Below are 22784 nucleotides of genomic sequence, written 5' to 3'. Positions count from 1 at the left end.
TCCTGCAGGAGGTCGGACTCGATGATCTGCTCACGTCTCTTCTGACCCTAGAAACTATGAAACTATAAGGCTAGCCTGCCCATCCTTTGAAGAGGGGGTTTGCGGTGGAGGTGCAAAGCATCCTGGGATACAGGGAGACTATGAATTAGCTTGAATCTAGAGGGGACCTGGGACAGAAGTACAATAAATCATTGTAGCCTAAATCAGTTAAGTCTGATACGACATCCTTTCCGACTTACCTTAAAACAGTTTCAGCCATTTTGAAAGTGGTTTATGTGCACTGAATGTCTGTTATGTTATAGATATAAACTGGTTTCCAATCACTTATACCAGTTTTTGGGTAACTTCTGTCCCTAGACTATAAGAACAGAGGCAAATTACTTCATTTTCTTGCCCCAAACACACAAATGATTCTTGCCACAATGGGAAGAACAATTAAACTGTACTTTACTTAACTTACTTTTCCAAAACTTACGTTAAAGAAAATAAAACCTATTGTTTCTTGGCTTCATGTGCTCTTTGGAACAAATAGCCAGAATTACACCAATCTTCAGTATGAGGCTCATAACAGAGTGTAACTGCCAGGTTCATACATGGTCAAGCTGATTATATAAAACTTGTGGTATGTACATGCAAAGAGACATTGAATTTTTTGGACATGAGTGTTTACTATATGAAATTGTATGAGTGGGCTTCACAACTCCTCATCTTTAGCCATTCTCCCATTGTATTAGGTAATCCAGTTGCCCATGTTTCAAGACCTTTTATGGTTGGATTTCATATTAAAAGTTCAATAGTTAATTATAATTCTGTTTCCTCTTAATTTTAGTTAGAAAACTAAATTGTGTATATATAATCAAACTCAAACAGTCTGAACTTTGCGAAGATTCCCCCTCCTACTGTGGCAACATACTTCCTGAGTGTAGCATAAGATTGGGTATGACAATACTAGAACAATTGTCACTGGATATATTTCAACAGAGGGTAAAAATATTACTCCCTAGTAACTTGTAAGAGCTAATTAGTCTTGTACTGAGCATACTATAGGCCATAACTTCACTTTATCAGCTTTTGTGGTCATAGCTTGTTTGGATTGCTGTGCTCATCTCTCCTACTTGACACAAAAAATTATCTCTTTCTATTGTTCTTTCTCTCTTTGCATTGTTCTTTCTATTGTTCTTTCCCTTAGCTTCCAGAAATGACTCTCCACCTCTCTTTGCTTTCCATATCTATCAATACACTCTTCAGACCTCTCTACTGAATTCATTCTTCTTTCCTACCACTAATTGTCTTCTCTCCTACCTCATCTCCCACTTCCTTTCATAACTATTTGAGTTAACCAAATGTAAGTTTATGACTCTCTAATGCCATGTATAATACTTTGAATGCCACTCTGATTTAAACAATATCTCATGCTATCTTCTTCCTTCTGGCCACTGGCTATAATTTGATTGACAGTTTGGAGGCAGATAGGGTCAGGTAAGCTGCCATTTAAACTTCCTATCCACAGCCAACCTTTAAAAGGAACCAAAATAAATGGAGATCATCAAACTTCAGCACTTGTCTGCAAATTTCAGGCATACTGTGCTTAATTGGGTTTGGAGGGAAAAATCCTTCACACAAGTCTGCTTTGTATGCTGAAACAATATTTCTATAATCTCACTTCAATCTATACATGGGCCCTGATCCTTTACAGTGAATTTAGAATGTCCCTCTATCTCTCTGAAATCTCTCACACTGCAGTAGATTTTCAGTACCATTGACGTTTTGGCATGCTGACTTATTTATAATTAATACAGCCCACTTAGCTTTTTGTTGTCAAATACCAAAGAGCCATGGTTTTGTGTTATTTGGATACAATCTCCCTATCAGGGATTTGGAGCTGCAGTTTTGTCAAGCAACCAGGTAATGAAAAACAGAACTTCAGCAACTAGATGATGAGCAACAGACCTTGCCTCATGGAGAATATATCTCACACAGATTCATTTGACTTTTTTTACATTAGAAAAAGAAAATAAAACCAAGGCTTGTACCTCACACTAAGTTTTCTATGAATGTACAAAATGTTGACAGAAGCTTAATATGTAAGTCATGACTCATCTAATAAAGAAAGTAATTTTGTTCTTAATAAACATTGTTAGACTCCAGAGCGAGAAATGTTTTCTCAATAAACCATAAAGTCCATGTCTTAAAATAAGTCTCTGCTGGGAACCCCTTAATCAAAGGATCTCCTTCTATTATTTGCTCAAAATTTCTGTTGCTAATTAGGCTCAAGAATTCTCTGGCATTTTTTTAAAAGAAGGAATAGCTATCTTCTGTTTTCTGTTAGGTTTAGTGATGAACACAATAGTGTGGATAAAATAACATTCATATTGAACTTCCACTCAAAAGTTGAAATGAATCTGACCTAAACATTTTTGAGAACTGAAAAGGATGAGTGAACTGACTGTATATTATGTACCTTCCTATTTCTTAGCCTACAATTTCACTAGTTATCAGAGTAGAAAAACTGACTTCAATAGCACATGCTGGTTTTCACCAGATTCGCATTTATTTCAATTCAGTTAAGATTCATAAGACAGTATTATGGTCCAATAAAAGATACAATCACCTCTTTCCCATGGACAACCTAGATGATTTTCTTCCAAATTCTTCAAGTTCCTTTCCTACCACGTAAGAGGAAGAAGATGCAATTCCTCAGTCACAAAGATTCCCATTTTGTGCTCTTAGGCAAGGTCTCACGTGTTTTGTGGGCCTGGGTTCCACAGTAAAACCCTGAAATTGCATGATATCCCATTGCAGGAGAATGGAAATCCTGCACTATATGTACCTGAGGAACTAAGAGCCTGAATCAAAAATGAAAATGAATGGCAGGGGTCATATCATATTCCAATTGTTGTTTACTTCCAATTTAAATTCAGTTCATTGTAATGCTGCTCTTATATTTGAAATTTCCAGCATGCTCCCTTGTTTTCTGTGGCTAATGTTTCATGTATTTTGCAAGCTGTCACAGGAAAGCTGGAGGTTTTGGCAGTTGGGTAGGAGGACATTTGGAGCTTTTGGCAGGTAGCAAGGCATGAGAAGAGGCTTTTGTTTTGGGGCTTGGCATATGCGTTTGAGTTTAAAGTGATCAGTAGTGAAATAGTTAATAGGAAAACGTGCATCTTCATTTAGTACAGTTAGCACCCTAGGAAGACTAATGGGTTAAATCACGCAACTATTCTTTTGGTTTAAACTCAATTCATGTTTGCAAAGTTATCTCAGCTACAAGGGTTATTTCTTTTAAAACCATTGTTTATAATCTGGAACATAGGGTGGATTGTGCAGGAATCTTTATATCTGAGGAATCAGAAAGTAAATAAGGCCTTGATACCAAGGAATTCATAGACTGTCATTGTTGTCTGCGTGAAGAACCTTTGCTTCTTGCTGCCTTCTGTGTCTTACTTGTAGCTATTCAGTGCAGACTTAGCCTGGGGTCTTAGCTAGTTCTTACTGAATAAAATGAGAAATCAGAAGTCCAAGCCGTGCTTTCTATCCAGGGTAAGATGATCTGAGTTAGAGCCCTTGTTCCACTTTCACTTGGTGACCCATTCGCTTTACAATGAAGAGATAGGCTAAATTTTGCTGATACTTCCAAGTTTATTTCTAAACTTCCGTCAGCTGCTCAGAAAGAGTTACAAGCTTTCCCAGAATTTGTAGGGAAAATATTGTAGAGGCTAAGTCTTTCGGAGAGCTATAGACTCACGTGGAGGAGCACAGGAAATGTGAGGAACACCGTCAGAAGTATTGTTTTGCAGCATGGCTACTCACATGGGGTTCAGCTAACCTGGATACACAGGTATAGGACTTACTGTGGTATTGGAAACTGTACTTTTAAGTGATACAACCTCAGAGACTGGAAGTCTGGACAAGGACTGCAGATGCACATGATTTTTAATGCAGAAGCTCCTGGAACTCGTCACTGGATAAAGGTGATAATTTTTCAAGTACCTTAGGATTGTTATACCTGACACTGATCTAAGTGCCTAGCTGCTGTGAAAAATGTCTCAGATTGACTGCAACTAAAATATTCTGATGAAGATTCAAATGTGGACTGAGGGACTCAGTATCCCCACTTAGAAAACCATAGAAGGAGGCTGCAGTAAAGTTAGCACAGCCTCATGAGATATTAAAGTCCCATGTACTCTCTGTGGGATGTGAAAGACAGGAGAGTCTGCCCAGGGTTCATCCCTATCTGCAGGCTACTGGCTCTGCAAAAGGATCACTTTTCAAAGTCCCAAAGGCTGCTACTCCCATTCTACCTTTTCTTGTGGAAGAAAGACTGCTACCTGCAGAGGGTCAGTTCTCTTCTTGAGCAATTCTCAAAGGGAAAGCCAAGCCCAATAGCAGGAAGTAATGAACATCTTGCAAGAAATTCTGTTCTGAAATTCCAGGCTTATTTTGCAGACTCAAGAGATTTGGAAAGTGAAGATACGGTTTGTGTACTCATCCAAAATGTTGAATGCTTACCTGAACTGAAATGAACTTTAAAACCTTTTGAGGATCATCTATCATTACACAGAATGGCTGAGAGATGGTATGTATTTGGACATGCATGCATGCACGTCTTTGTGCTAGTGGTTAAGAATATATTGTGCTTCATCAGGCCGTATGGTATGTTTAGTAGCAAAATATTGCCAGATGAATTGAATTTTAGCAAGGGAAAAAACACTCCACATTTCTTGCGTTCAGGAGTAATTCAATTTCTGGTGCTGACTGCTAGAGACTACTTTAGACTCACTGTGCATAGTAGCATATGGCTGCTCTGTGGGAATTTTAAAAAATGATCTCTTAACTGTGAAAAAAACAGAAAGAATTAATAAAAGCCAGCAAAGTGCTTGGGTAGTGGAGCTTCTCACAGTGAACACATCAGAGTGTCTGAAGAAATCCTAGACATGCAGCTCTATATCAGGCAGAGTTTATTAATTTCCAGTGCGGTACTGAATTTAATATAATTGCAAATAGAGCATCTTATAACTAAGCCTCCACATTTCTTGTGGTCTGGTAATTTCCCAATACTACACCTTGAAAAGTAAGTAGGTAAAATGTGATAATCCCACCGGGATGCAAAATCTAATTATTTTAGTCAAGCAACGCAAAAACAAAAAGCAGCAAATCCTCTGTGGAGTGAACAGGAATAGGGCAACTTGCAGTTCACAGCAACATGGGGACTTTACCCCAATGGGCAGAAAAAAGGCTTATAGCCAAAAATCCGATAACCGTGTCTAGCATGTAAACTATCTTACTGCAATAAAAGCACTGGTCTTTTCCTTCTCTTTTAAAATAATTTCTTTTCCCTTTCAATTATGAATCATTAATAGCTTGATAGCAGAAGAAAAATGATTGTTCCCCTAGTAATATTCAGATCCGGCAAACACTTTCTTGAGTGAGCAGTCTTTCCTTACATGACGGAATGATGGAATTCTGCATGATACAGTTATAGAGGGGACTATTTTGATTTAAATCTCTTTTGGACAAGGTCCATCTATTATATGAGAAGAGAGTTGGGGTTAGCTGTGTTAGTCTAAAGTTAGGCTGAAAGTAGGGTAATTGTACCCCCTATGGACTAACTGAATAAGAGATGTATAGCCAGAGCCAACCCTAGGATTGTGTGAAGCCAGTGTGGAGCCTCTGAAGAGGGGTGAAGGAGGGTGATGAGCAGTCAGAGTGCACAGCTGGGGTGGGGTGTGGCGGGGCTGGCAAGTGGCCAGAGCATGAAACTGGTGGCGCACAGCAGCCACGCAGAGTGGTGGCACCCTTGGCACGTACCAATGGCGCTGTCTGCAAGGCCTGTATGACACTGTCTGCGGAGGCCCCCCAAAGCACCCCCCCACAAGGGACAACTCTGTGTATAGCACCTGATGAAAGGAGCTGCGCTTACCAAAGTTTATGTATGTCTGATTAGCTAGTCTGTAGGATGCACACGTATCATGTCTTCATTACTGTATTTACTTAAATCCAAGACAAAATTTTTCTCTTCCATTTAACATAGGGGGAAAAGCTCCTTGTCTTGGATTTGAGTACAATGTGGTAGTGGGGAGGGGGAGAGGCAGCTGTTGTGGCTCCAGCTTCAGCTCCTCTCTGGCTGCTGCCAGCCCCCTCAGCTGCCTTTACCCCCCTGCCATCTATCTGCTCCCTGCCGTAGCCTTGAGACAGTGGAGGGCAGGCATAAGGGAATGCAGTAGTGAGGTAAGTGGTGAAGGACAGGTGGCAGGGGGCATGGTATTAGGGATCAAGGGAAAGATGTCAAGGCCCAGCACCTGCTCCCCTCTCCCACCGCCTCCCTTACCACCTCCTCACCTTCTACCCTCTACTACCTGTTCCCTTACTGCCCCTCACTACCTCCCCCACCACCACTTTGCCCACTGCAGTGGTAGGGGAAAAAATTAAGACAGACTTCCAATAATTAAACTCTATACATGGAAAATGATAACAAATTTATAAATTTTCCATGTCTAATTATTGGAGGCATGTCTTAACTTCAGGATCATCTCAGATTCAACACCTAGATCAATGGCTAGACCTCCAGGCTAAAGTTTCTCAACGTTTTTGGACTCCAGATACCTCTCAGAACAATGCCAGCTCTTAGCTTTCACTCATTTTTTGACTATGTAAAGAATTCAGAACAACCTTAACAGATCAGAATGTTTTTGATTCCCCTTTGAAATCTCTAAGTTTGTTTTGTGAATCATTTTTGCACACCTCACAGTCCTAATATTGTACCGTACTCTGTGGCACTGATAAAACGATTTCAATGCACCCAAGGGTTCCACTGCACCCTGGCTGAGAATTTCTCCTCTAGGCATTACAACAATGTACTTAGTAACAATGAAACTCTCTTCTCAGCACCTCATCTTTGGCTGGTCTCAGTAATCTCTGTTTCAGATTATGGTAGGATACAAAGAGAAGCTGCTAAAATCAGTTGATTCTATTTTGCAACCATAAATCACTTCATATGTTAGAAAAAATGGCTCAAGTATATTTGCAACTTGATGCTTCACAGACCATTTAGAACAAACAATAAGCTCTGAATTTGTTAAAATATAAACACCGCAGACAACTTTAATGAGATTTTATTTTTCACTGAGGACATTTCATTGGTTAATCTTGCTAGTACTCATGCACAATGACATTTTTAATTCTAATTTGTAAGAAACATGATTATTTACCTCACCATTTAATCGAATGCATTTAATCATTCATATAAGTTCATAACTTCAGGACAGAAATTTAATTATTTGCTAAGTAAGGGCGCTACATATATGGATGCTTTTGTTTATCAGATCTTTGACATCAGGATGGCCAACCCACAGTACTGGAGCTACAAGTTGCATGTACAACCTCTGTTTAGTATATGACAAATCTGACAAGGAGCAGGGAACACAACACAGATAAGACACAGAGGAGAGCAAAGAAATGTATTGGGCAGAAGAAAGAGTAAAGTGATGAATCAAGCAGGGAGATCAAATCAAAATAACATTTGAGAAAGAGACTGGGCTTAATTTTCAGCAGGGACTGATTTTTTGAGGTGTATGTGTACAGCACCTAGCACAGTGAATCCTAATCCCACATTTTGGTCTCTAGATGCCACCAGAGATGCAAATAAATACTTGGTGAGGCTTCAGCTACTTTTATCTAGAGAACATCTTGACAGGCAACAGCATGGCCGAACTGCTAAAATGAATCTAGTTTCCCCCCACCCCCACCAAAAAAATAAAATAAAAGGATAGTGAAATTTGGAGTGGGAAAGAATTCAGTATTGATGCTAGGATAAAATCAGGCTGAGATCAAAGTCAGTCCAAGTGATTTCAATGGGAACAAGTATAGAATAGAATCAGATCTCAGAGTAGTGCAACAAAATTGCAGTGATCCAACTAAGTATCATAGAGGGACAGTTTGTCTACACTACAAAATTACCTGTTCCAAGAAACTAGTATCTACTAAGGACGTAGCTGAGCCACTGTTAAACCACTACTGAGCCACTAGCTTGAGCTGTAGAAAAGCAAAATGGGGTTTAGTACAGCCTTTTATACCCAGCCCACAGGAAAAAAAAAAAGATATCCTACTAGTGAGAATATTAGACTGACACTTGAAAGACCTCAGTTTAGCTTCCTTTCTGTGTAGACAAGTGGTGGAAGCATGGGCTTGGGTCCTTCATGTCAAGCTTAATTCTGGATTTTTTTAATGTAAAAAGTATGAAGAATCCTTGGAGAGAGCCTAGAAGAAGTGCTGTAACCACAGTGGTTTCCTCTTGCTTGTTTTCCCTGAAACCCTATGATTCTTCCTGCTTATCTTCCTAATGATAGCTTTGGCATGTTGGGTACTGGTGATTGGCTCCCTGAAAGAGCTGTACAGCTGTGCTGTGACAGAAGTGCACAGCTGCAGAATGCTTTAAAAGGGGCTAATCATGAGATAAATTAACCCTCATCTAATGAAGGATCTGATGGAGGTGCTCCAAAGTAGAGTGCCTTAGGGAATTTATATGCCCCAGGGTCAGTTTGACAGTGTGATCAGACCTGGGCTGATACCATCCAGTCCTGTCCTCCATGCTGCCTACAGCAAGGAAGGGGAAGAAGGGAGGGAAGGGGGGGCTGGGGATTGCCTAGCCTGACCTGGAGTGGGAGGCACATGTATAGGATTCCCCCACACACACTTCATGGCCCCTCCTAACCCCCTCTTTCAGTTTGGTCTAGGCAAACCCCAGTCCACAGTGTCATCTCTCCCTCCCTGCTCCTTTCATGCAGACAGTGCCAGAGCTGGGAATGGGTGGCATCAGCCCAGCCCTGATCACAGAACAGGCAGACAGGCTTTATTTCTCCCCACCCACTCTGCCCCATAACACAACAGGTAAACAAACTTATGCTGGGTCAGGGGGTAGCTCTAACTTATGGCACTTTATGGAAAGTGCCATGAGTTAGAGTAGGGACCCGGCTGTCTGTCAGCTCCCTATGGTTGACTCAGGTGGTCCGTTCAGTGTGCTAAATTTTGTGGATTCCCATTGCATGAGGAATCTAGGGAGCTAACTCAGTGATGTGGACACCACAGGTAAGTGTCAACATGCCTGAATGTAAGTGCTATGCTGTGCTTTTGTCCTTATGTCATTTTATAAATTTAGACTTTCAGCTCCATGCTTCAGTTCCCCATGTGTACAATGGGTATTATGGGGGAGAACTTCACACTAGAAGGATGAATTTATTTGTAATGGAGCTCCTCCCCCATTGATGGCTAGAACATGATACTTAGAGGTTTGCTTTTGGGAACTGGCTCATAGGTAATATATGTGTGTGTGTGTGTATGCATTAAAATAATGGTTATAGCAGTAAGGGTTAATTGATTTCTAAAAGCCTGGGTCTGACATACAGTTTTCTCAACCTTTAAAAGCAGACAGGGTTTCTAACCCAGGCAGGCAAACAGCAAGGCCGCACATTCTGGGTAATTGAAAACATCCAAACTTTATTTTCATAATAGAGAGAGACCTGGCTTCAGGGTTGTAGTGCCTGCTTGAAAAAAGCTTTAAGTTTTCCAATTTTGTGGTAACAGACCAAATTAGGACACAGATAAAACCCCAAATAAGAATGTAGGCATGTGATAGGTTTATGAAAATGGGGTTTTGGCTGACAACACTGGACATAGACAGTGTAACAACCACAGGAAGACCAGTTAACGGTGCTCAGAGATGAAGAGTCATCAGAGAAGAAAAAATACAAAAGGAAGAGTTTTTAAAACAGCAGGGAGACAGTTGGCATTAGCCACCAACCTCCAAGGTGTCTGATGTCAGATACTCAAGCAAAGAGGGAAGAGGGACCCATCTAGACTAAAGTGGGCTAAGGCCAGGGGGCCACACCCCTGCCCTTTAGGGGCAGACTCCCTGTCCAATCACGAGATCAAGATATGGCAGGCGAGACAACAGGGTGGGACCCAGGTGGCTGCCAGGGCATGAACTGCCATTCCAGCTATGGACCTGTTACAATATTAAAGATTATTAGGTGTTTAGTTAGTGAGGTAATGGGATATATGTAAGTACTTAAGCTACAAGAAAAACTACTAACTGTTTGTATCAGGCAAACTGATGGACTGGTACTTGTTTTGTGGTTTGTTTTTTTTAATCTTTGCAAGTATCCTCTCTCTGCCGTGTATTTTAGTACTGGCAATTTGGTAGGCAGTAAGTAGATGGTCAATTAAAACTACACTTTTTACAATACTTAGTATCAAAAATCAAATTCAGAGATAAAACACCAAAATGGAGGGAGGAGAAAAAAATATTGCAAGCAATATGATCTACATTTCTGTACTTTGTAGAACATTTCTGGGCCCCACTCATGGAAGAACAATGACTTGATTTAGGAAGGAAGTTAACCACATGCTTAACTTCACATAAGTGCTTAAGTCCCTTATACACAGGTGCTTTAGTCTCATTACTTAAATTAGCTATAAACACATGCTTAAATTTGAGCACAGGCTGACATACTTTTCCAGGGAGGCTTCCTGAACTGAGGCCTTCATTTGTACATATTTGTCATAGTACTTATAAAGTAAGTGTTATTCCACAACATTTGCCAGTACATCTAAAAGCAATTAAAAAAACCCAACCCTGGTAGCAGTAATAGTAGCAGCAGTAGCATTGCTATTACTACACTTGATCTGAGCCTTCAAGAGGCTGAGAAGCAGGACTAAACTTGTCCCCAGATATTTTCTTTGAAGTAATAAAATAAGAAATTGATGATGTTACTGTACCATGCTTACTTATTTGGATTGATGTGGGATTTATCAATGGCTTTTTTTTCCCCCTATAGAACGGTAAGGGTAAAACTATCCAAAATGTCCAATATTAACTCTCGTGTAAAATATTTTCCCTAATATGACCTATATAACTGTCAAAATGGGTGAGCTCAATTATTCTTTTATTTTGATACAAACAAAAGCTGCAAAAACCCAGCCACTACTATAATGAGTTAGATGGTCTATATTGATCCTCCTTTGTTTCTGAAGACTCTAGAATTGTCTGCTAATTGTGGGTGTTTGATGTCCATGTAGATATTATAAAAGAATATGCTTAAATAGTAAGGAAAGGAGGATCTGAACTGGAAGAAAACAGCTAATAATGGCTCAATATGTCTGTTGAATTGTTTAGACTAACTTAAACATTATTGCCATATTCAGGTGGTACTGTTAAAGTGATAATTGCAGCCATGATGGTTCAGAAGCAGCAAGGTTTTTTGGGGGTGATTTTTTTTTTTAAACTAATGGCATAGTTGGGATAGAATTAGACAAGCTTTCAAATGCAAGACCTTCTTCAGGTTCTTGCATTTGAAAACTTGTCTAACGTTTTTCCAGTGATGAGGTCGGTCTTTTAAAAGGTATCACCCAAAGAAACCCTTACCTCTGACATATTCAACAAATACATTCCTTTGGTTCTAATTCTTAAATTCTCAATCTGAAAGTGTTTAAAATTGAACCTTTTTCCTCAAAAGCATTGCCTACTTGGACAGTAGTGTAAACTAATATAACTTATATACTCAAATTTGCTCCTAACGTACCTGTACTCTGTATCAAACTACTGTAAATGTTAGTAGCTTTATATATTGTTGTATATCCTTACTTTACTGTAAAAAGTCAGAATACATTTTTACCCTTCAGCCTAAGAAATGGTTTTCTTTGTAAATCCAAAACCTAGGAATCTTCCCAAGTTTTATTGCTAGGAAGAATTTTTTACTCTAATTCTAGGCACATGCCATACATATGTAACTCAACTGAAGCAGAATGTATGGCCAGCTTGAAAGGCAACATAAAAATAAATATTTTGGGTAGAAATGGGAAACATGTTTTGCGAAATAATTAATATTAATTTCTAAGCCACCAAAAAGTGTTTTTTCTAATGTGCAAAGTACCTGCTTCCCAAAGAGGTGACATTTATGAAGATGTATGAATCACACTTTTTCCCATCTTAAAATTCAGATGTGGTTCTAGTTAAGATGAAATAACAGTACCATCATGTCATATAGCTATCTATAATTTAACACTTCTTTCCATTTTTGTTTAAAAGATACATGAAAAAAGGTGATGGCTTCCAGCAGAACAAAAGCAGTTAACAAACACACCGCTGCCAGCCCATCTCTGGGTTTGGCTTCATTTCCCTTCATTTTTGTTTTCACTCTTCTATTTGGAAGCATGCAATGGGCTGGATTCATTAGCTAAGGGTGGCAGCTCCATGGGCAGCCAACCAAACTGTTAAAAGGTTGTCATTTATTTATTTGTTTCTTTGCTTTATTGGGTACATTACATGGCACAGCTAGTAAATATAAACAGTAGTCTTCAATGTTTGGGAATAAATTGAGCACTTGTTTCATGTGTGTATGCGTGCGTGCATATACATATGATATACATGCCTGTTCATTCTTCAGTTATATCACTGAGGATTAACAGCTTTGCATGGTCCCTGTTCAATGCCACTTCAAGTAAATTTCCCATGCACTTGAATTCAGTGGGATATTTTCTTGGCCAGGATGCACTGGGTTTGACCTGAGACATTATAAAAATCTACACACAAATAACTAAAGGGCAGATTCAGATCCCCTTAGAATAATACTTTACCTCAAGGGTATACCCTTAAGAGGAGTACCATGCTACTAAGTGGAGGAAGAGTATCACGGGATAGTTAGTTAAGATGGATGCAAGTGAGGAGAGGAAGTGTAGTACAATGAGCTGAGAATCAGGATACAGAACTTCTTTTGTCAGCTCTGCTCCCAGTTCACTGGAAACTCCTGTTTCTCTGAATCAATTAGTCTCTAAGGTACCACCCTGCCCTACATTCTGACTGTCACAGGGTGAAATGTGACCTGGATTTTTTAATTCAACATCAACAATTTCAGTACATTTTTATCCTTTTGAGAAGAAAAGGACATATTGATAATGACTGTGTTATAATGCTCCGTGGCCTCAGTAGACTGCTGATCCATCCACCTTTTACATAGAAAATGACAGTCTTGATTTTTCAGAGAGGTGAATGGGCATTTGTGTATGACTGATGGGAAAATAGGCTGAAATTTGCACAGAACATTCAAAATCAGGTGTTTGTATCTCACCCTGCAGCAGAAAATGTATTTGCCATACCAGAACAACGTGCTGCTAAAAGTCATGCTTATTGGCCTTTTCCAAATACAAAACTTTCAAAGACAAAGAGAGATTTTGTTTTCATCCTTTATGCAATGTGAAATCTTCATTTTCCTTGCAGTTGCCTCATTTGACAGATGGAGGTAAAATTACTCAAAATTCAGCAAAGAAATAAGACAACTAGATAACATTGTTCAGACAGAGTACCCTATCTCAGTGCCTTATAGACAAGTACAGCAACACACTAGATTATTATTACAGCTATTAATTATTATGTCGTTTTGACACATTGCACAAACAGCATTGTGCATGCCTTATATTGATCAAGGGTGTGTGAAATTTGCTAATAAAAGTGTCCCAAAACATCAATGAGTATATGGTTCTGAGATCTTTTATTTGTATATAGACTTCTCCATATCTGTAGGTCCTGGCTGAAATTGTGGGCCCAGCTTTCAGAGTGCTTGCTCCTTTAATCTTGGAGTCCCCTGACCACTGATTGGCAGAGGGGCTTGTCAGCCCTACTGCTCACTCCTGACGGCTGGGAGGCAAAAACTGTGATCTTACATATGCTGCAGTTTTTGCAGCCCACCACTTACTGCTGGCTAGATAGAACACAAAAACTGTGGCATATTTAAAACTGTAGTTTTCATCTCATGGCCATCAGGAGCAAACAGCAGGACTGAGATTTAAACCAGGTCCTACTTATCTGATATGATAAATTTAAATATGTAGACGGAACCTTGTTTCTTGTATTGACATGGATGTAGTTTGGAGCACCATTGTACTATGACACTGGGTCCTTTTGGGCAACTAAATGTAATCACTTAGGGTGTGTACAGAAATTGCCATTTACAGTACTTTATTGTCATGACTTAGCAGAAGTGTATGGCTGGCTTTACATCACTTAAAAATGGGCACAGTGCTTTAAATTAACCCTTGTTAAATGAGGTGTTAAATTTGAAGTACTGTACTTTATAGCACTTTAGCAACTGACAGCACTTTAAATAACTTCTGTACAGTGGTTAAATTTCTGGCCAGTGGAGAAGCCCCAGGAGGCTGTGGAGTGCCCCTTGCCTCCTAGCCTGGAAAGCGCAGGGAGGCCTAGAGGTCCCTCCTACTGAATACTTCACTTTTGTCATGTTTTAGAGCACTGTAACTTTTATAGTGCTATAAAAAGTGCTCTAAATTACAGCGCTGTAAAACATGCATGGAGAACTTCTGTACAAACCCTTAATGACAACCTAAGTCTGCTCCTTTATGAGTCTACAGTAACAGTCTCATGGGACAGAGACAGGGAGATGAAAACAAATTATGTTAAAAGGGGAAGTATAAAGTGTTATTACTAATACAATTTCTCAAGGATGGGTCTTGGGACCAATTATATTTAATATTTTCATTAATAGCATTGTCACAAAATAATAGTGTCCTACTAAAATTTGGCAATGACAGTTGAGAAGCACTGTCATTACAGGGGAGGATTGGAATATCATATGAAAAGAACTGGATAAGGACTGCAGTCATAGAAATAGGATGAAATTTAATAGTATAAAGTACAATGTCCTTACTTAGAGATTAATAATAACAAGAATCTATCTCAGAGGAAGAGAAAGATGAAGGTGTACTGAGCATCCATAGGAGGGCTAAGAGCCATCAATTTCATGACACTATTAAAAAAAATCAAATGCAATTTTGTTATGTATCAGTCATGGTATTTCCTATAGAGACAAGGAAGTATTAAGGTCATTGTACAAGGCACTGTTGAGACATCATCAGGAGCAATACATACAGTTCAGGTTACCCACATTTGAGAGAGATTAATTCAAACCAGAGCAAGCAATATAGAATGATCGGGGGAATGGAGATCCTGTCTTAGAAAAGGAGATTAAAAGAGGCTTATTTAGCCTCACAAAACAAAGGCTGAGAGGTGATATGAGTGTTCCCTAGAAATACACAGTAGGGGATAAACACCAGAGAGTAGAGCCATTTAAGACAAAGGGGGAAAAAAAGAATATGCACTGGCTATGGATATATTTTAGGAAAGAGATTTCTAACCACTGGAGCACCAAGGTACCAGAACCTTCTAATGCTGGCAATAGGTACTTCAAAAGAAAACAAAGCTACCCCCCAAAAAACAGATGCATGTGTGCATACAACCAACTAGTATTAAAAATAGAGTTTGACTGGTTTATGAAAAGGATACTATGATGTGCTACCTATTATAGGTATGGCCTGGACTTGGATGGCCCAAGAGACTGTTTCCACTTCTATGTTCCTTCACCCAAACCATTTAGGGCAAGTACCATGCCGCCTGTTTACTGCTGTTTTCATACCCCTCATCAGTCAGAACCCTGAGTACATTCTCTATAGCTTCAAAACTTCTGGGGATGACAAACTCAGCAAGAGGTCAATGATGACCCACTACCCGCTGGAGATAAATAGACTCCTGAAAACTGCATCTTGTGTTAAAAGTTTAGAGAACATTTCCAGTAAGTTTCCAGTCCTCAGTGGTGCAGAACAAAGATGGAAAACATAAATCCTAAAATTTCATACCCTGGCAGGCATATTCCAAGAAGTTTTACTTCTAATATTGTGTAGTTTCTGAAGGGCCTTATGGTTTTTTTAACATTTGGGAATGGCAACATGGTACCCTGCACTGGAGGCAAAATACATTCAAGAAGCCTCATGCCTGTGTATCGCTCCCTTCCATGGGATTGAAAACAGAACTGGGTTATCAATATAAACAGCCATAGTACACTAAAGAAGACATATGCTATTGATTTGACCAAAGCTATGACCAAACTATTGATTTGACTCTGTTAACTGAGAAGCTCTATGTAAGAACTTATCCAAGTTTGGCTTGCCGGGGAAATTTATCACCCTCCCAAGACTCCTTCACAACCAGATAACTGCCTCCATCCTATGCAGTGGCTCCGCTATAGAGTTCTTTGCCATTCAAACTGGAGACAAGCAGATCTGCATAATTGTACCAATTCTGGTATTTTTTTCTTGTGGTCATCAAGACATTCATCTGTGACTGTCTGTCACATGGCATCAGCATCGAGTTCAGGATGGGCAGGTACCTTTTCAATCTTTCCTGCCTCTGTGCCAAAACCAAAGTTAAATCAGCCTCAATTGGGGAACTTCAATACCCCAGTGATTGTACTTTCATTGTACATACTGAGGAGAACCTACAAATTGCCCTTAACAGCTTCCTGCAAGCCTACTGGTGCCTGGGACTGACATTTAACACTGGAAAAACAAAGGTACTTCAATAGCCTACTCCAGACCAATTAACTCCCCCAGCAAAGATCCTCATTGACAAACAAAGCTCCTATTATATAAGGTAGTAGTAACCCCAGCCCTTCTATATGCTGTGAAGCTTGGGTGACCTACAGGGACCACCTGAAAAGCCTGGAATGCCTTCATCAGCACTACCTCTGGAGGATCCTTGGCATAAAGCAGAAAGATCATTGTACAAATGCCAGGGCCCTCACTGGTGCCAACACCACCAGCATGGAAGTGTTGATTATTTAGCACCAGTTGAAGTGGACAGAGCATTGTGTGTGCATATCTGATGTACATTTACCAGAACAACTGCTATACTCCCAACTCAGCTAAGGACAAAGGGTGTGTGGGGGACAGAGGAAATGCCTCAAGGATACTCTCAAGACAAACATTAAGAAATGTGGCATTGACACCACAAATTGGGAAAAACTAGCCTGGGACACTGAGGAAAACCATCTTGACCTGGGGGCAGAAAAATGACAGAAATGGAAGGAAAAGAAACAAGACCAAGACATTTGTGGTTCACCCTTCCCTTTAACCACCTCCTGTGGCATCTGCCAGAGTCTGGGCTCTAGGATCAGCCTTCTTAGCAATCAATGGACACATCTACAGCTCTTTACTTTAACCGTGACTATGAAGGATGACCAACTCTGATGGTAGAAAAAATGGCCTTTTAGTTCTAATCTTTGGCAGAATTTAAACCTGTTCAACTCATTTTTGGTTTTTCTGTCTATTCATGGATGTTTTTGAAGCCAAAGCAGTGGCATTTACTTCCACTATCCAATAAAGTCCATTTAATAAGTTATCTATTACATGCTTTTTAATTTAATACTATTAGCTCATTTGAATCCAGTATTTTGTAAGCCCCAATGTCTTTTATTCTTTTTTGTTGAGTCATTAGGATGGAAATGCCATTTATAAGTCTTTTACAAAAACTAAAGCAAGGCAGATTCAGTTATGTGCTGCCAGAAGAAGCAGATGATTAAGCTGGACTATGGATATGATATAGTACATGTTTGTTGACTATGATAGACCTTCAACCAGTAATTAGGGATATGCTGTATAGGGGGCAGTTTCCTAAGGATAGGAAAACTAGTTTGGACAAATAAAAGACAGGCAAACATTTTGGGAAAACAAAATGAAATGAAACAGAACAGAAAACAAACAATCATCAACATCACACATTCATACTCACCCCTCTCCTTGTTCTGGGCTTATTTTTTATTTTCACGAACTTTCTAATTTTGCTTATGGATGGTGTTGCCATGTTGTGACCTCCCCCGGGCACAGATGGTTTGGAGAAAATAACTAGGGAACGCTTAGGAACATACTGGTTACAATATCTATAACTTTAAATTATTCTGATTTTATAAATGACCCCCATGATGTTATTTACTGTATTTCTTTGCCTGTCTGTCTATTTCTTGCTCTCTTTCAACTGTTGGAGTTTTCTTGGTTGTTCAAAAAATTTCATGTAATTTGGACAAAACAGTAGCTGCACCTCTGTGGTTATAATGCAAAGGATATTTTGATTATTCAGTCTACCCTCTAAGCAACAATGCCATACATTTCATCTTAGAAGCGCTACCTTTGGGAATATTTCTGCCTTCCTAACTGGCTTCATACAGTGCCATTGCTCCTTGGGGAGCTGCTTTGTTAAGGTCAGCCCTTCTGAAAAAAATGCAGTGACTTCATAGAAGATGTTTGTAGTAGCTTCAGATACTGACTTATACAGATAAATGATATGGCTTATAGGATAACTGTGGTTAATCAGCTGGCTGAGGCATAACTCCATGACCCTTCTAAAACTACAGGTGAATTTAAATCCAGATCATAATTCTATCTATAGTTCTTAAATACATAACATTCAGACATACATTCTCAATACAAAACATACAGAGCAATGGCTTATTTTCTACATGAAATTTTCTTCACTTATCTGTTATTTTTCTGTCTGTCTTATTTTTGGGAAAAGAGAGTAAAATGTATATACGATTTCTAAAAAAACAGTTTTTACTTTGGTTCCCAATGTCTTTTTTCCTTGCCTGAGTGGACCAAAGTATGACAGAAAGGAGACAACTTTACAGAAAAAAAAAAAGATTTAATATGCAAAGAAACCTGGCAACTACATTTGGCTGTAAAATGTCTATGCAGTCTCTGGGGCTTTCAGAGCTTTGGATAAGTCTATATCGTAATGACAGCATATATGAGTGAGTTTTAATTAAATTAGTAACAGTACTCTGTGCCATGGCCTCATATAAAATGGAGGTTTTAAACCACACAATTTCTCCTAAAGGCAAGATAGTGTTCAAACACAGGAACTGAATTTTTTTAAAAAGGAACCAAATATACCTGAGAATTCCAACACACACTTTTTTTTTTCCTTGGAAATAGCCAATGTTAAAGCATAGCTGTGGCATTTGGATCATGTCTAAAATGGAAGATATCTCTGATCCTTAATATGTAAACTTCATGACAAAATGCTTCAGTAGGTGTTGTCTTTAAGCTGAAATACTGCTCACTAAAACTTATGTTCATTATATTTTAGATCTACAAGCCAAACTTTGGTATGCATTGCATATATACTTTTCAGTTCAGCAGGTCATACAGGCACTTTCTGAACTTTAAGTATATGAGTAGTCAATGGCACTGCTCACATGCTTAGATGTCATACTGGCAGCTACTACTCATACATGGAAGTGTGGTATAGTGTGACTGCTTCTCCTCTTGCTTTCCTAAAGATAATAAAGAGGCTGTCATACAGGCTTATTGTAGTATAAGCTCTGAACAGACATTTTAAGGCACAACATGTGTCCTCTATTGAAGTAGCAAGTCAAATGTAATAGGAAAATGTAACCTATTGGCATTTATTAAACTAATCTCTAGCATTTAAAGAATCTGCTGCAGAATTCTATAGTATGAACCTAAATATTTAATTAAAAGAATTAATTTCTATTAAAGGAATTAGTCTTTATTAAAGTTTATTAATTTTAGATTAATTGACATTACAGAATTCCTAGAGGGACTTCATGGTTTCTTCTCTCTGGAATTCTCTAGGATTTTCCTCTTGAGATCACCCATTCTGTCATGTGTGAATTCCCCAAAAGCCAACAGTGACAACAAGACATAACCATCCACAAAAATTCATCAAGATTCAAGATGATTCATACTCCCGGATGGGTTGTTTAACAAAAAATCTGGTGACTGTGCATAAGGGCATTGCTGCCCAGAAAATAAGCACAGATTAATATTATGAGACCAGTCTGCTGCAGAATATTCCTCCAGGCATAGGAGTAATATTTAAGGCATGTCTATGCAACAGACTCCCCTTGGCAGCACCTTCAAGTGGATCTCAATGCTCTGCATAGGCTGCTTCCTAACTGGAAATAGTGGAGCTACCATGTTGGTATCTGAGGCAGGCTAATTAACAATGCTGAGTGACAGTGACAATTAGCTTGCCCCATGCTAATTACTAGGGGTATTTGATTCAGATTCAGCCAGAATCAGGGATAGTGATTCAATCTGTTGATTCAAATCATTCTCCCTGATTTGATTCAGCTGAATTTGAATCTGAAGATTTGATGCTGATTCGGAGAACCAATGATTCGGACATAGATACAGTTTTAAATGTTTTTTCTCCATACCTTGAGGTACCAGTACAGCTTGTGAATGCTGTGATGCTGGGGTGGATGGAGCATCCCACAGGAGTCCAGGGAGGGCCCTCCACATGCTCAGCAGTGAACCTGTAAGTGGACTCGAAGTACTTCTGGTCCACTTCTGGGTCTGCCGGGGAGCATGCGGGGCGGGCCCCCAAGCCTCTCCAGCTCAGCAATTGGCCACAGGGGGACCCCAGGTGCTCCCCCAACCCAGAAGGCACCAGTCACTGAGCCAGGGGGGCGCAGGGGAGATCCCCTGCACACTTTCCAGCGGGCCCAGAAGTGGACCAGAAGTGCTTCTGGTCCACTTCCAGATCTGCCACTGAGCATGCTGGGGAGCCCCCCAAGCTTCTGTGAATTCTGGGATCAGAGAAGCAGGGGAGCACTGCATGATGGGGAATTTGTGCTCCAAATGCTAATCAACCCACATTTACACACACCCAGCTCAGCATTTATCAGACCAGTTCTAATCTGGATTTACAAAGGACTGCCCCCCCCCCCACCTCTAAGCAGAAGTAAAGTTTAATAGATATCTCAAGCTGTACATTCCCCAGCCCCCACTATGGGAGGCCTATTTAAACTTGATTGACTAAAATTCGGTTGCCACATTAGGGAATGCTGAGGCAAAGAGACTGAGTCAAAGTGGGTATGGGCAACATTTGAGCAATGGTTAAGGGTTCATCACAACATCCAGCCCATTGGAGCCCTGGCCACAAGTGTTGTCATACTTTTTCCAGGATGACAGACGGTTATGAACACTCCAATAATTGCCTTAAGTCTGTTAAAAGACTATAGTAAGATGTGGAAAAGCCATGCTAAGATGAGGCTTGTTCACTGTAACAGGGCCCCGACTGAGATCCTGTTACTAAAGGGACATGGATAGCTGAAGACAATTACAACTTGGGGGTGGGCTGAACCAATGAGGCTTGGACCTGAAGGATAACAAGGAGAGAAGGCGAAGGAGAAATTGCCTTTGGGCACAAGAGGACAAGCTCTGGGGTAATCGAGATCCCAGGAGAAGAAAAAAGTGGAAAAGGATTTTGACCTGGGATACCGGAGAGAGCCGTGAGGTTGGGACTCCAGAAGACAGGTCAGATACAAGACGGACAACTGCCTGGGTAACTGAGCTGCATTTCGGTGAGTGTGAGGAGAAGTGGAGCTGCGCTGCGGGCTGGAGTCGCAGCCAGCATTAAGGATTGGGGAGGCTATGCCGATCCGAAAAGGCAGTGGGGAGGGACGACACCTGCCCAGACCCCTAAGGAGTCCAGGTGAAGTCAGAGCCCACTCTGAGTAGGGAGAGACACCGAGAGTTGAGAGGGCAAGCCCTGACCATGGGAGAGCCACGGAGCTGGCACACCAGCTGCCGGAGAAAGACACAGGCAGTAGCTGTAATGAGTTGTTAATGAGCTAATTAGTGGCACATACCAGAACTTTGCGTGGTACTTATCAATTGCATTAGTGGACCAGGACCAGCCCAGAGACTTGGAGGTGGGTGCCCTAGTCCATCCCTGTCAGACTGCTTCCTCCTCCAAATGGGGTTCCTGTAGATAATAGAAAGGAAAGAGCTGAATAAAAGCACCTGCATTATACCTGTGGGTACTCTCTCCAAAATCACCCCCTTCCTCCCTATTTCTATTAAGATTCAAGTCGTGGCATGTGAGAATCAAGAGGCTTGGCGGGGGGGGGGGGTTACCCTGCATGGACCCGCTGACATTCACAACAAGTAAAAATCCAAAACCCTGATGCTGCAAGCTATCTATTGTTCCTGAAGAAACCATGAGATATCCCATCAGTATATCTGCTATCCATAGGAATTCTAAGCTGGCTTCTAAGTGTCTGGTTACTTCTTAACCATATGTTTTCCTGATTATCAATCAGTTTCTTGAGATGTTCCAAACCAGATAACCCCTTGTCAATAGAAAAGACAATTATTTACACTATTAAGAATGCTTTGAACCTGCTGAACTCAGGGTATAAAAATCTGTAAAAAAAAAAAAAGTGGCAAAGTGTGTGTGCGCTTCAAGAGGAGAGGTCTCTCTGACACTATCCACTGTTGGTTTTGAGAAGCTGGAAGAAACAGATTGTTTCCCTTCAAGGATTTTGCTAAGAACTTTACCTGTCAGCATTGGAACCCAAGTGCAATGGACTGGTGAGATCTCAGCTCTCGCTCTCTCTCTTTTTTCTCTTTTCTCTCTCTAGGCATAAATTCTTGAACCTGAACTGTATTACTTAAACTTGAGCGAAGTTTCTCCAAATACGTAGTGAAACCAGGGTAGTATTGTAATTGTGTTTGCTTTCCTTTGCATGTCTGTTACTACTAGTGCCATTATATATTTCATATGCTTAGCAATAAATAACTTTTATAGTCAAACTGGTAGTAACTGGGTATATTTTTCCTTCTCTACTTCTGCTTCTCCATGTGCTCTGCAGCACAGCTTCTTTTACCTAAGCTAAAGATCCCTGTGAGGACCAAAAATACTGTGGGATCTGCTCGTCAAGAGGCTAAAAGATTGGGACGTGCTGAGTTTGAAACACATAAGCTTCTACAGGTTGATTGACCCAGTTTGACTCAGACGTGCCCTAATGAACTGAATGCTGACCCATGAGGCTGTCAGCTGGACACCCAGCCAGATTCAGAGGTATTCTGTTTACTTGTGTGCTTGTGTCTGACTCCAGTTTATTGTTGCTCTGATG

General features: G+C 40.2%; 1 long non-coding RNA gene across 1 annotated transcript; it reads right to left on the bottom strand.

Moving 5' to 3' along the window:
* Positions 1-1246: 1246 nt before the first annotated feature.
* On the bottom strand, positions 1247-20925 carry LOC109324608. The gene is made up of 3 exons (XR_002104968.1): positions 20838-20925; positions 15933-15937; positions 1247-1257 (listed from the first exon to the last, which is right to left on the bottom strand). It is a non-coding gene; the product is annotated as an uncharacterized LOC109324608 (long non-coding RNA).
* Between the last annotated feature and the right edge of the window lie 1859 nt (positions 20926-22784).

Source organism: Crocodylus porosus, unplaced genomic scaffold, assembly GCF_001723895.1.
Source record: "Crocodylus porosus isolate Cpor-Errol unplaced genomic scaffold, CroPor_comp1, whole genome shotgun sequence".
Lineage (NCBI taxonomy): Eukaryota > Metazoa > Chordata > Crocodylia > Crocodylidae > Crocodylus > Crocodylus porosus.
Note: the sequence above shows the minus strand (reverse complement) of the source record. Positions and strands in the feature narration are given on the sequence as shown.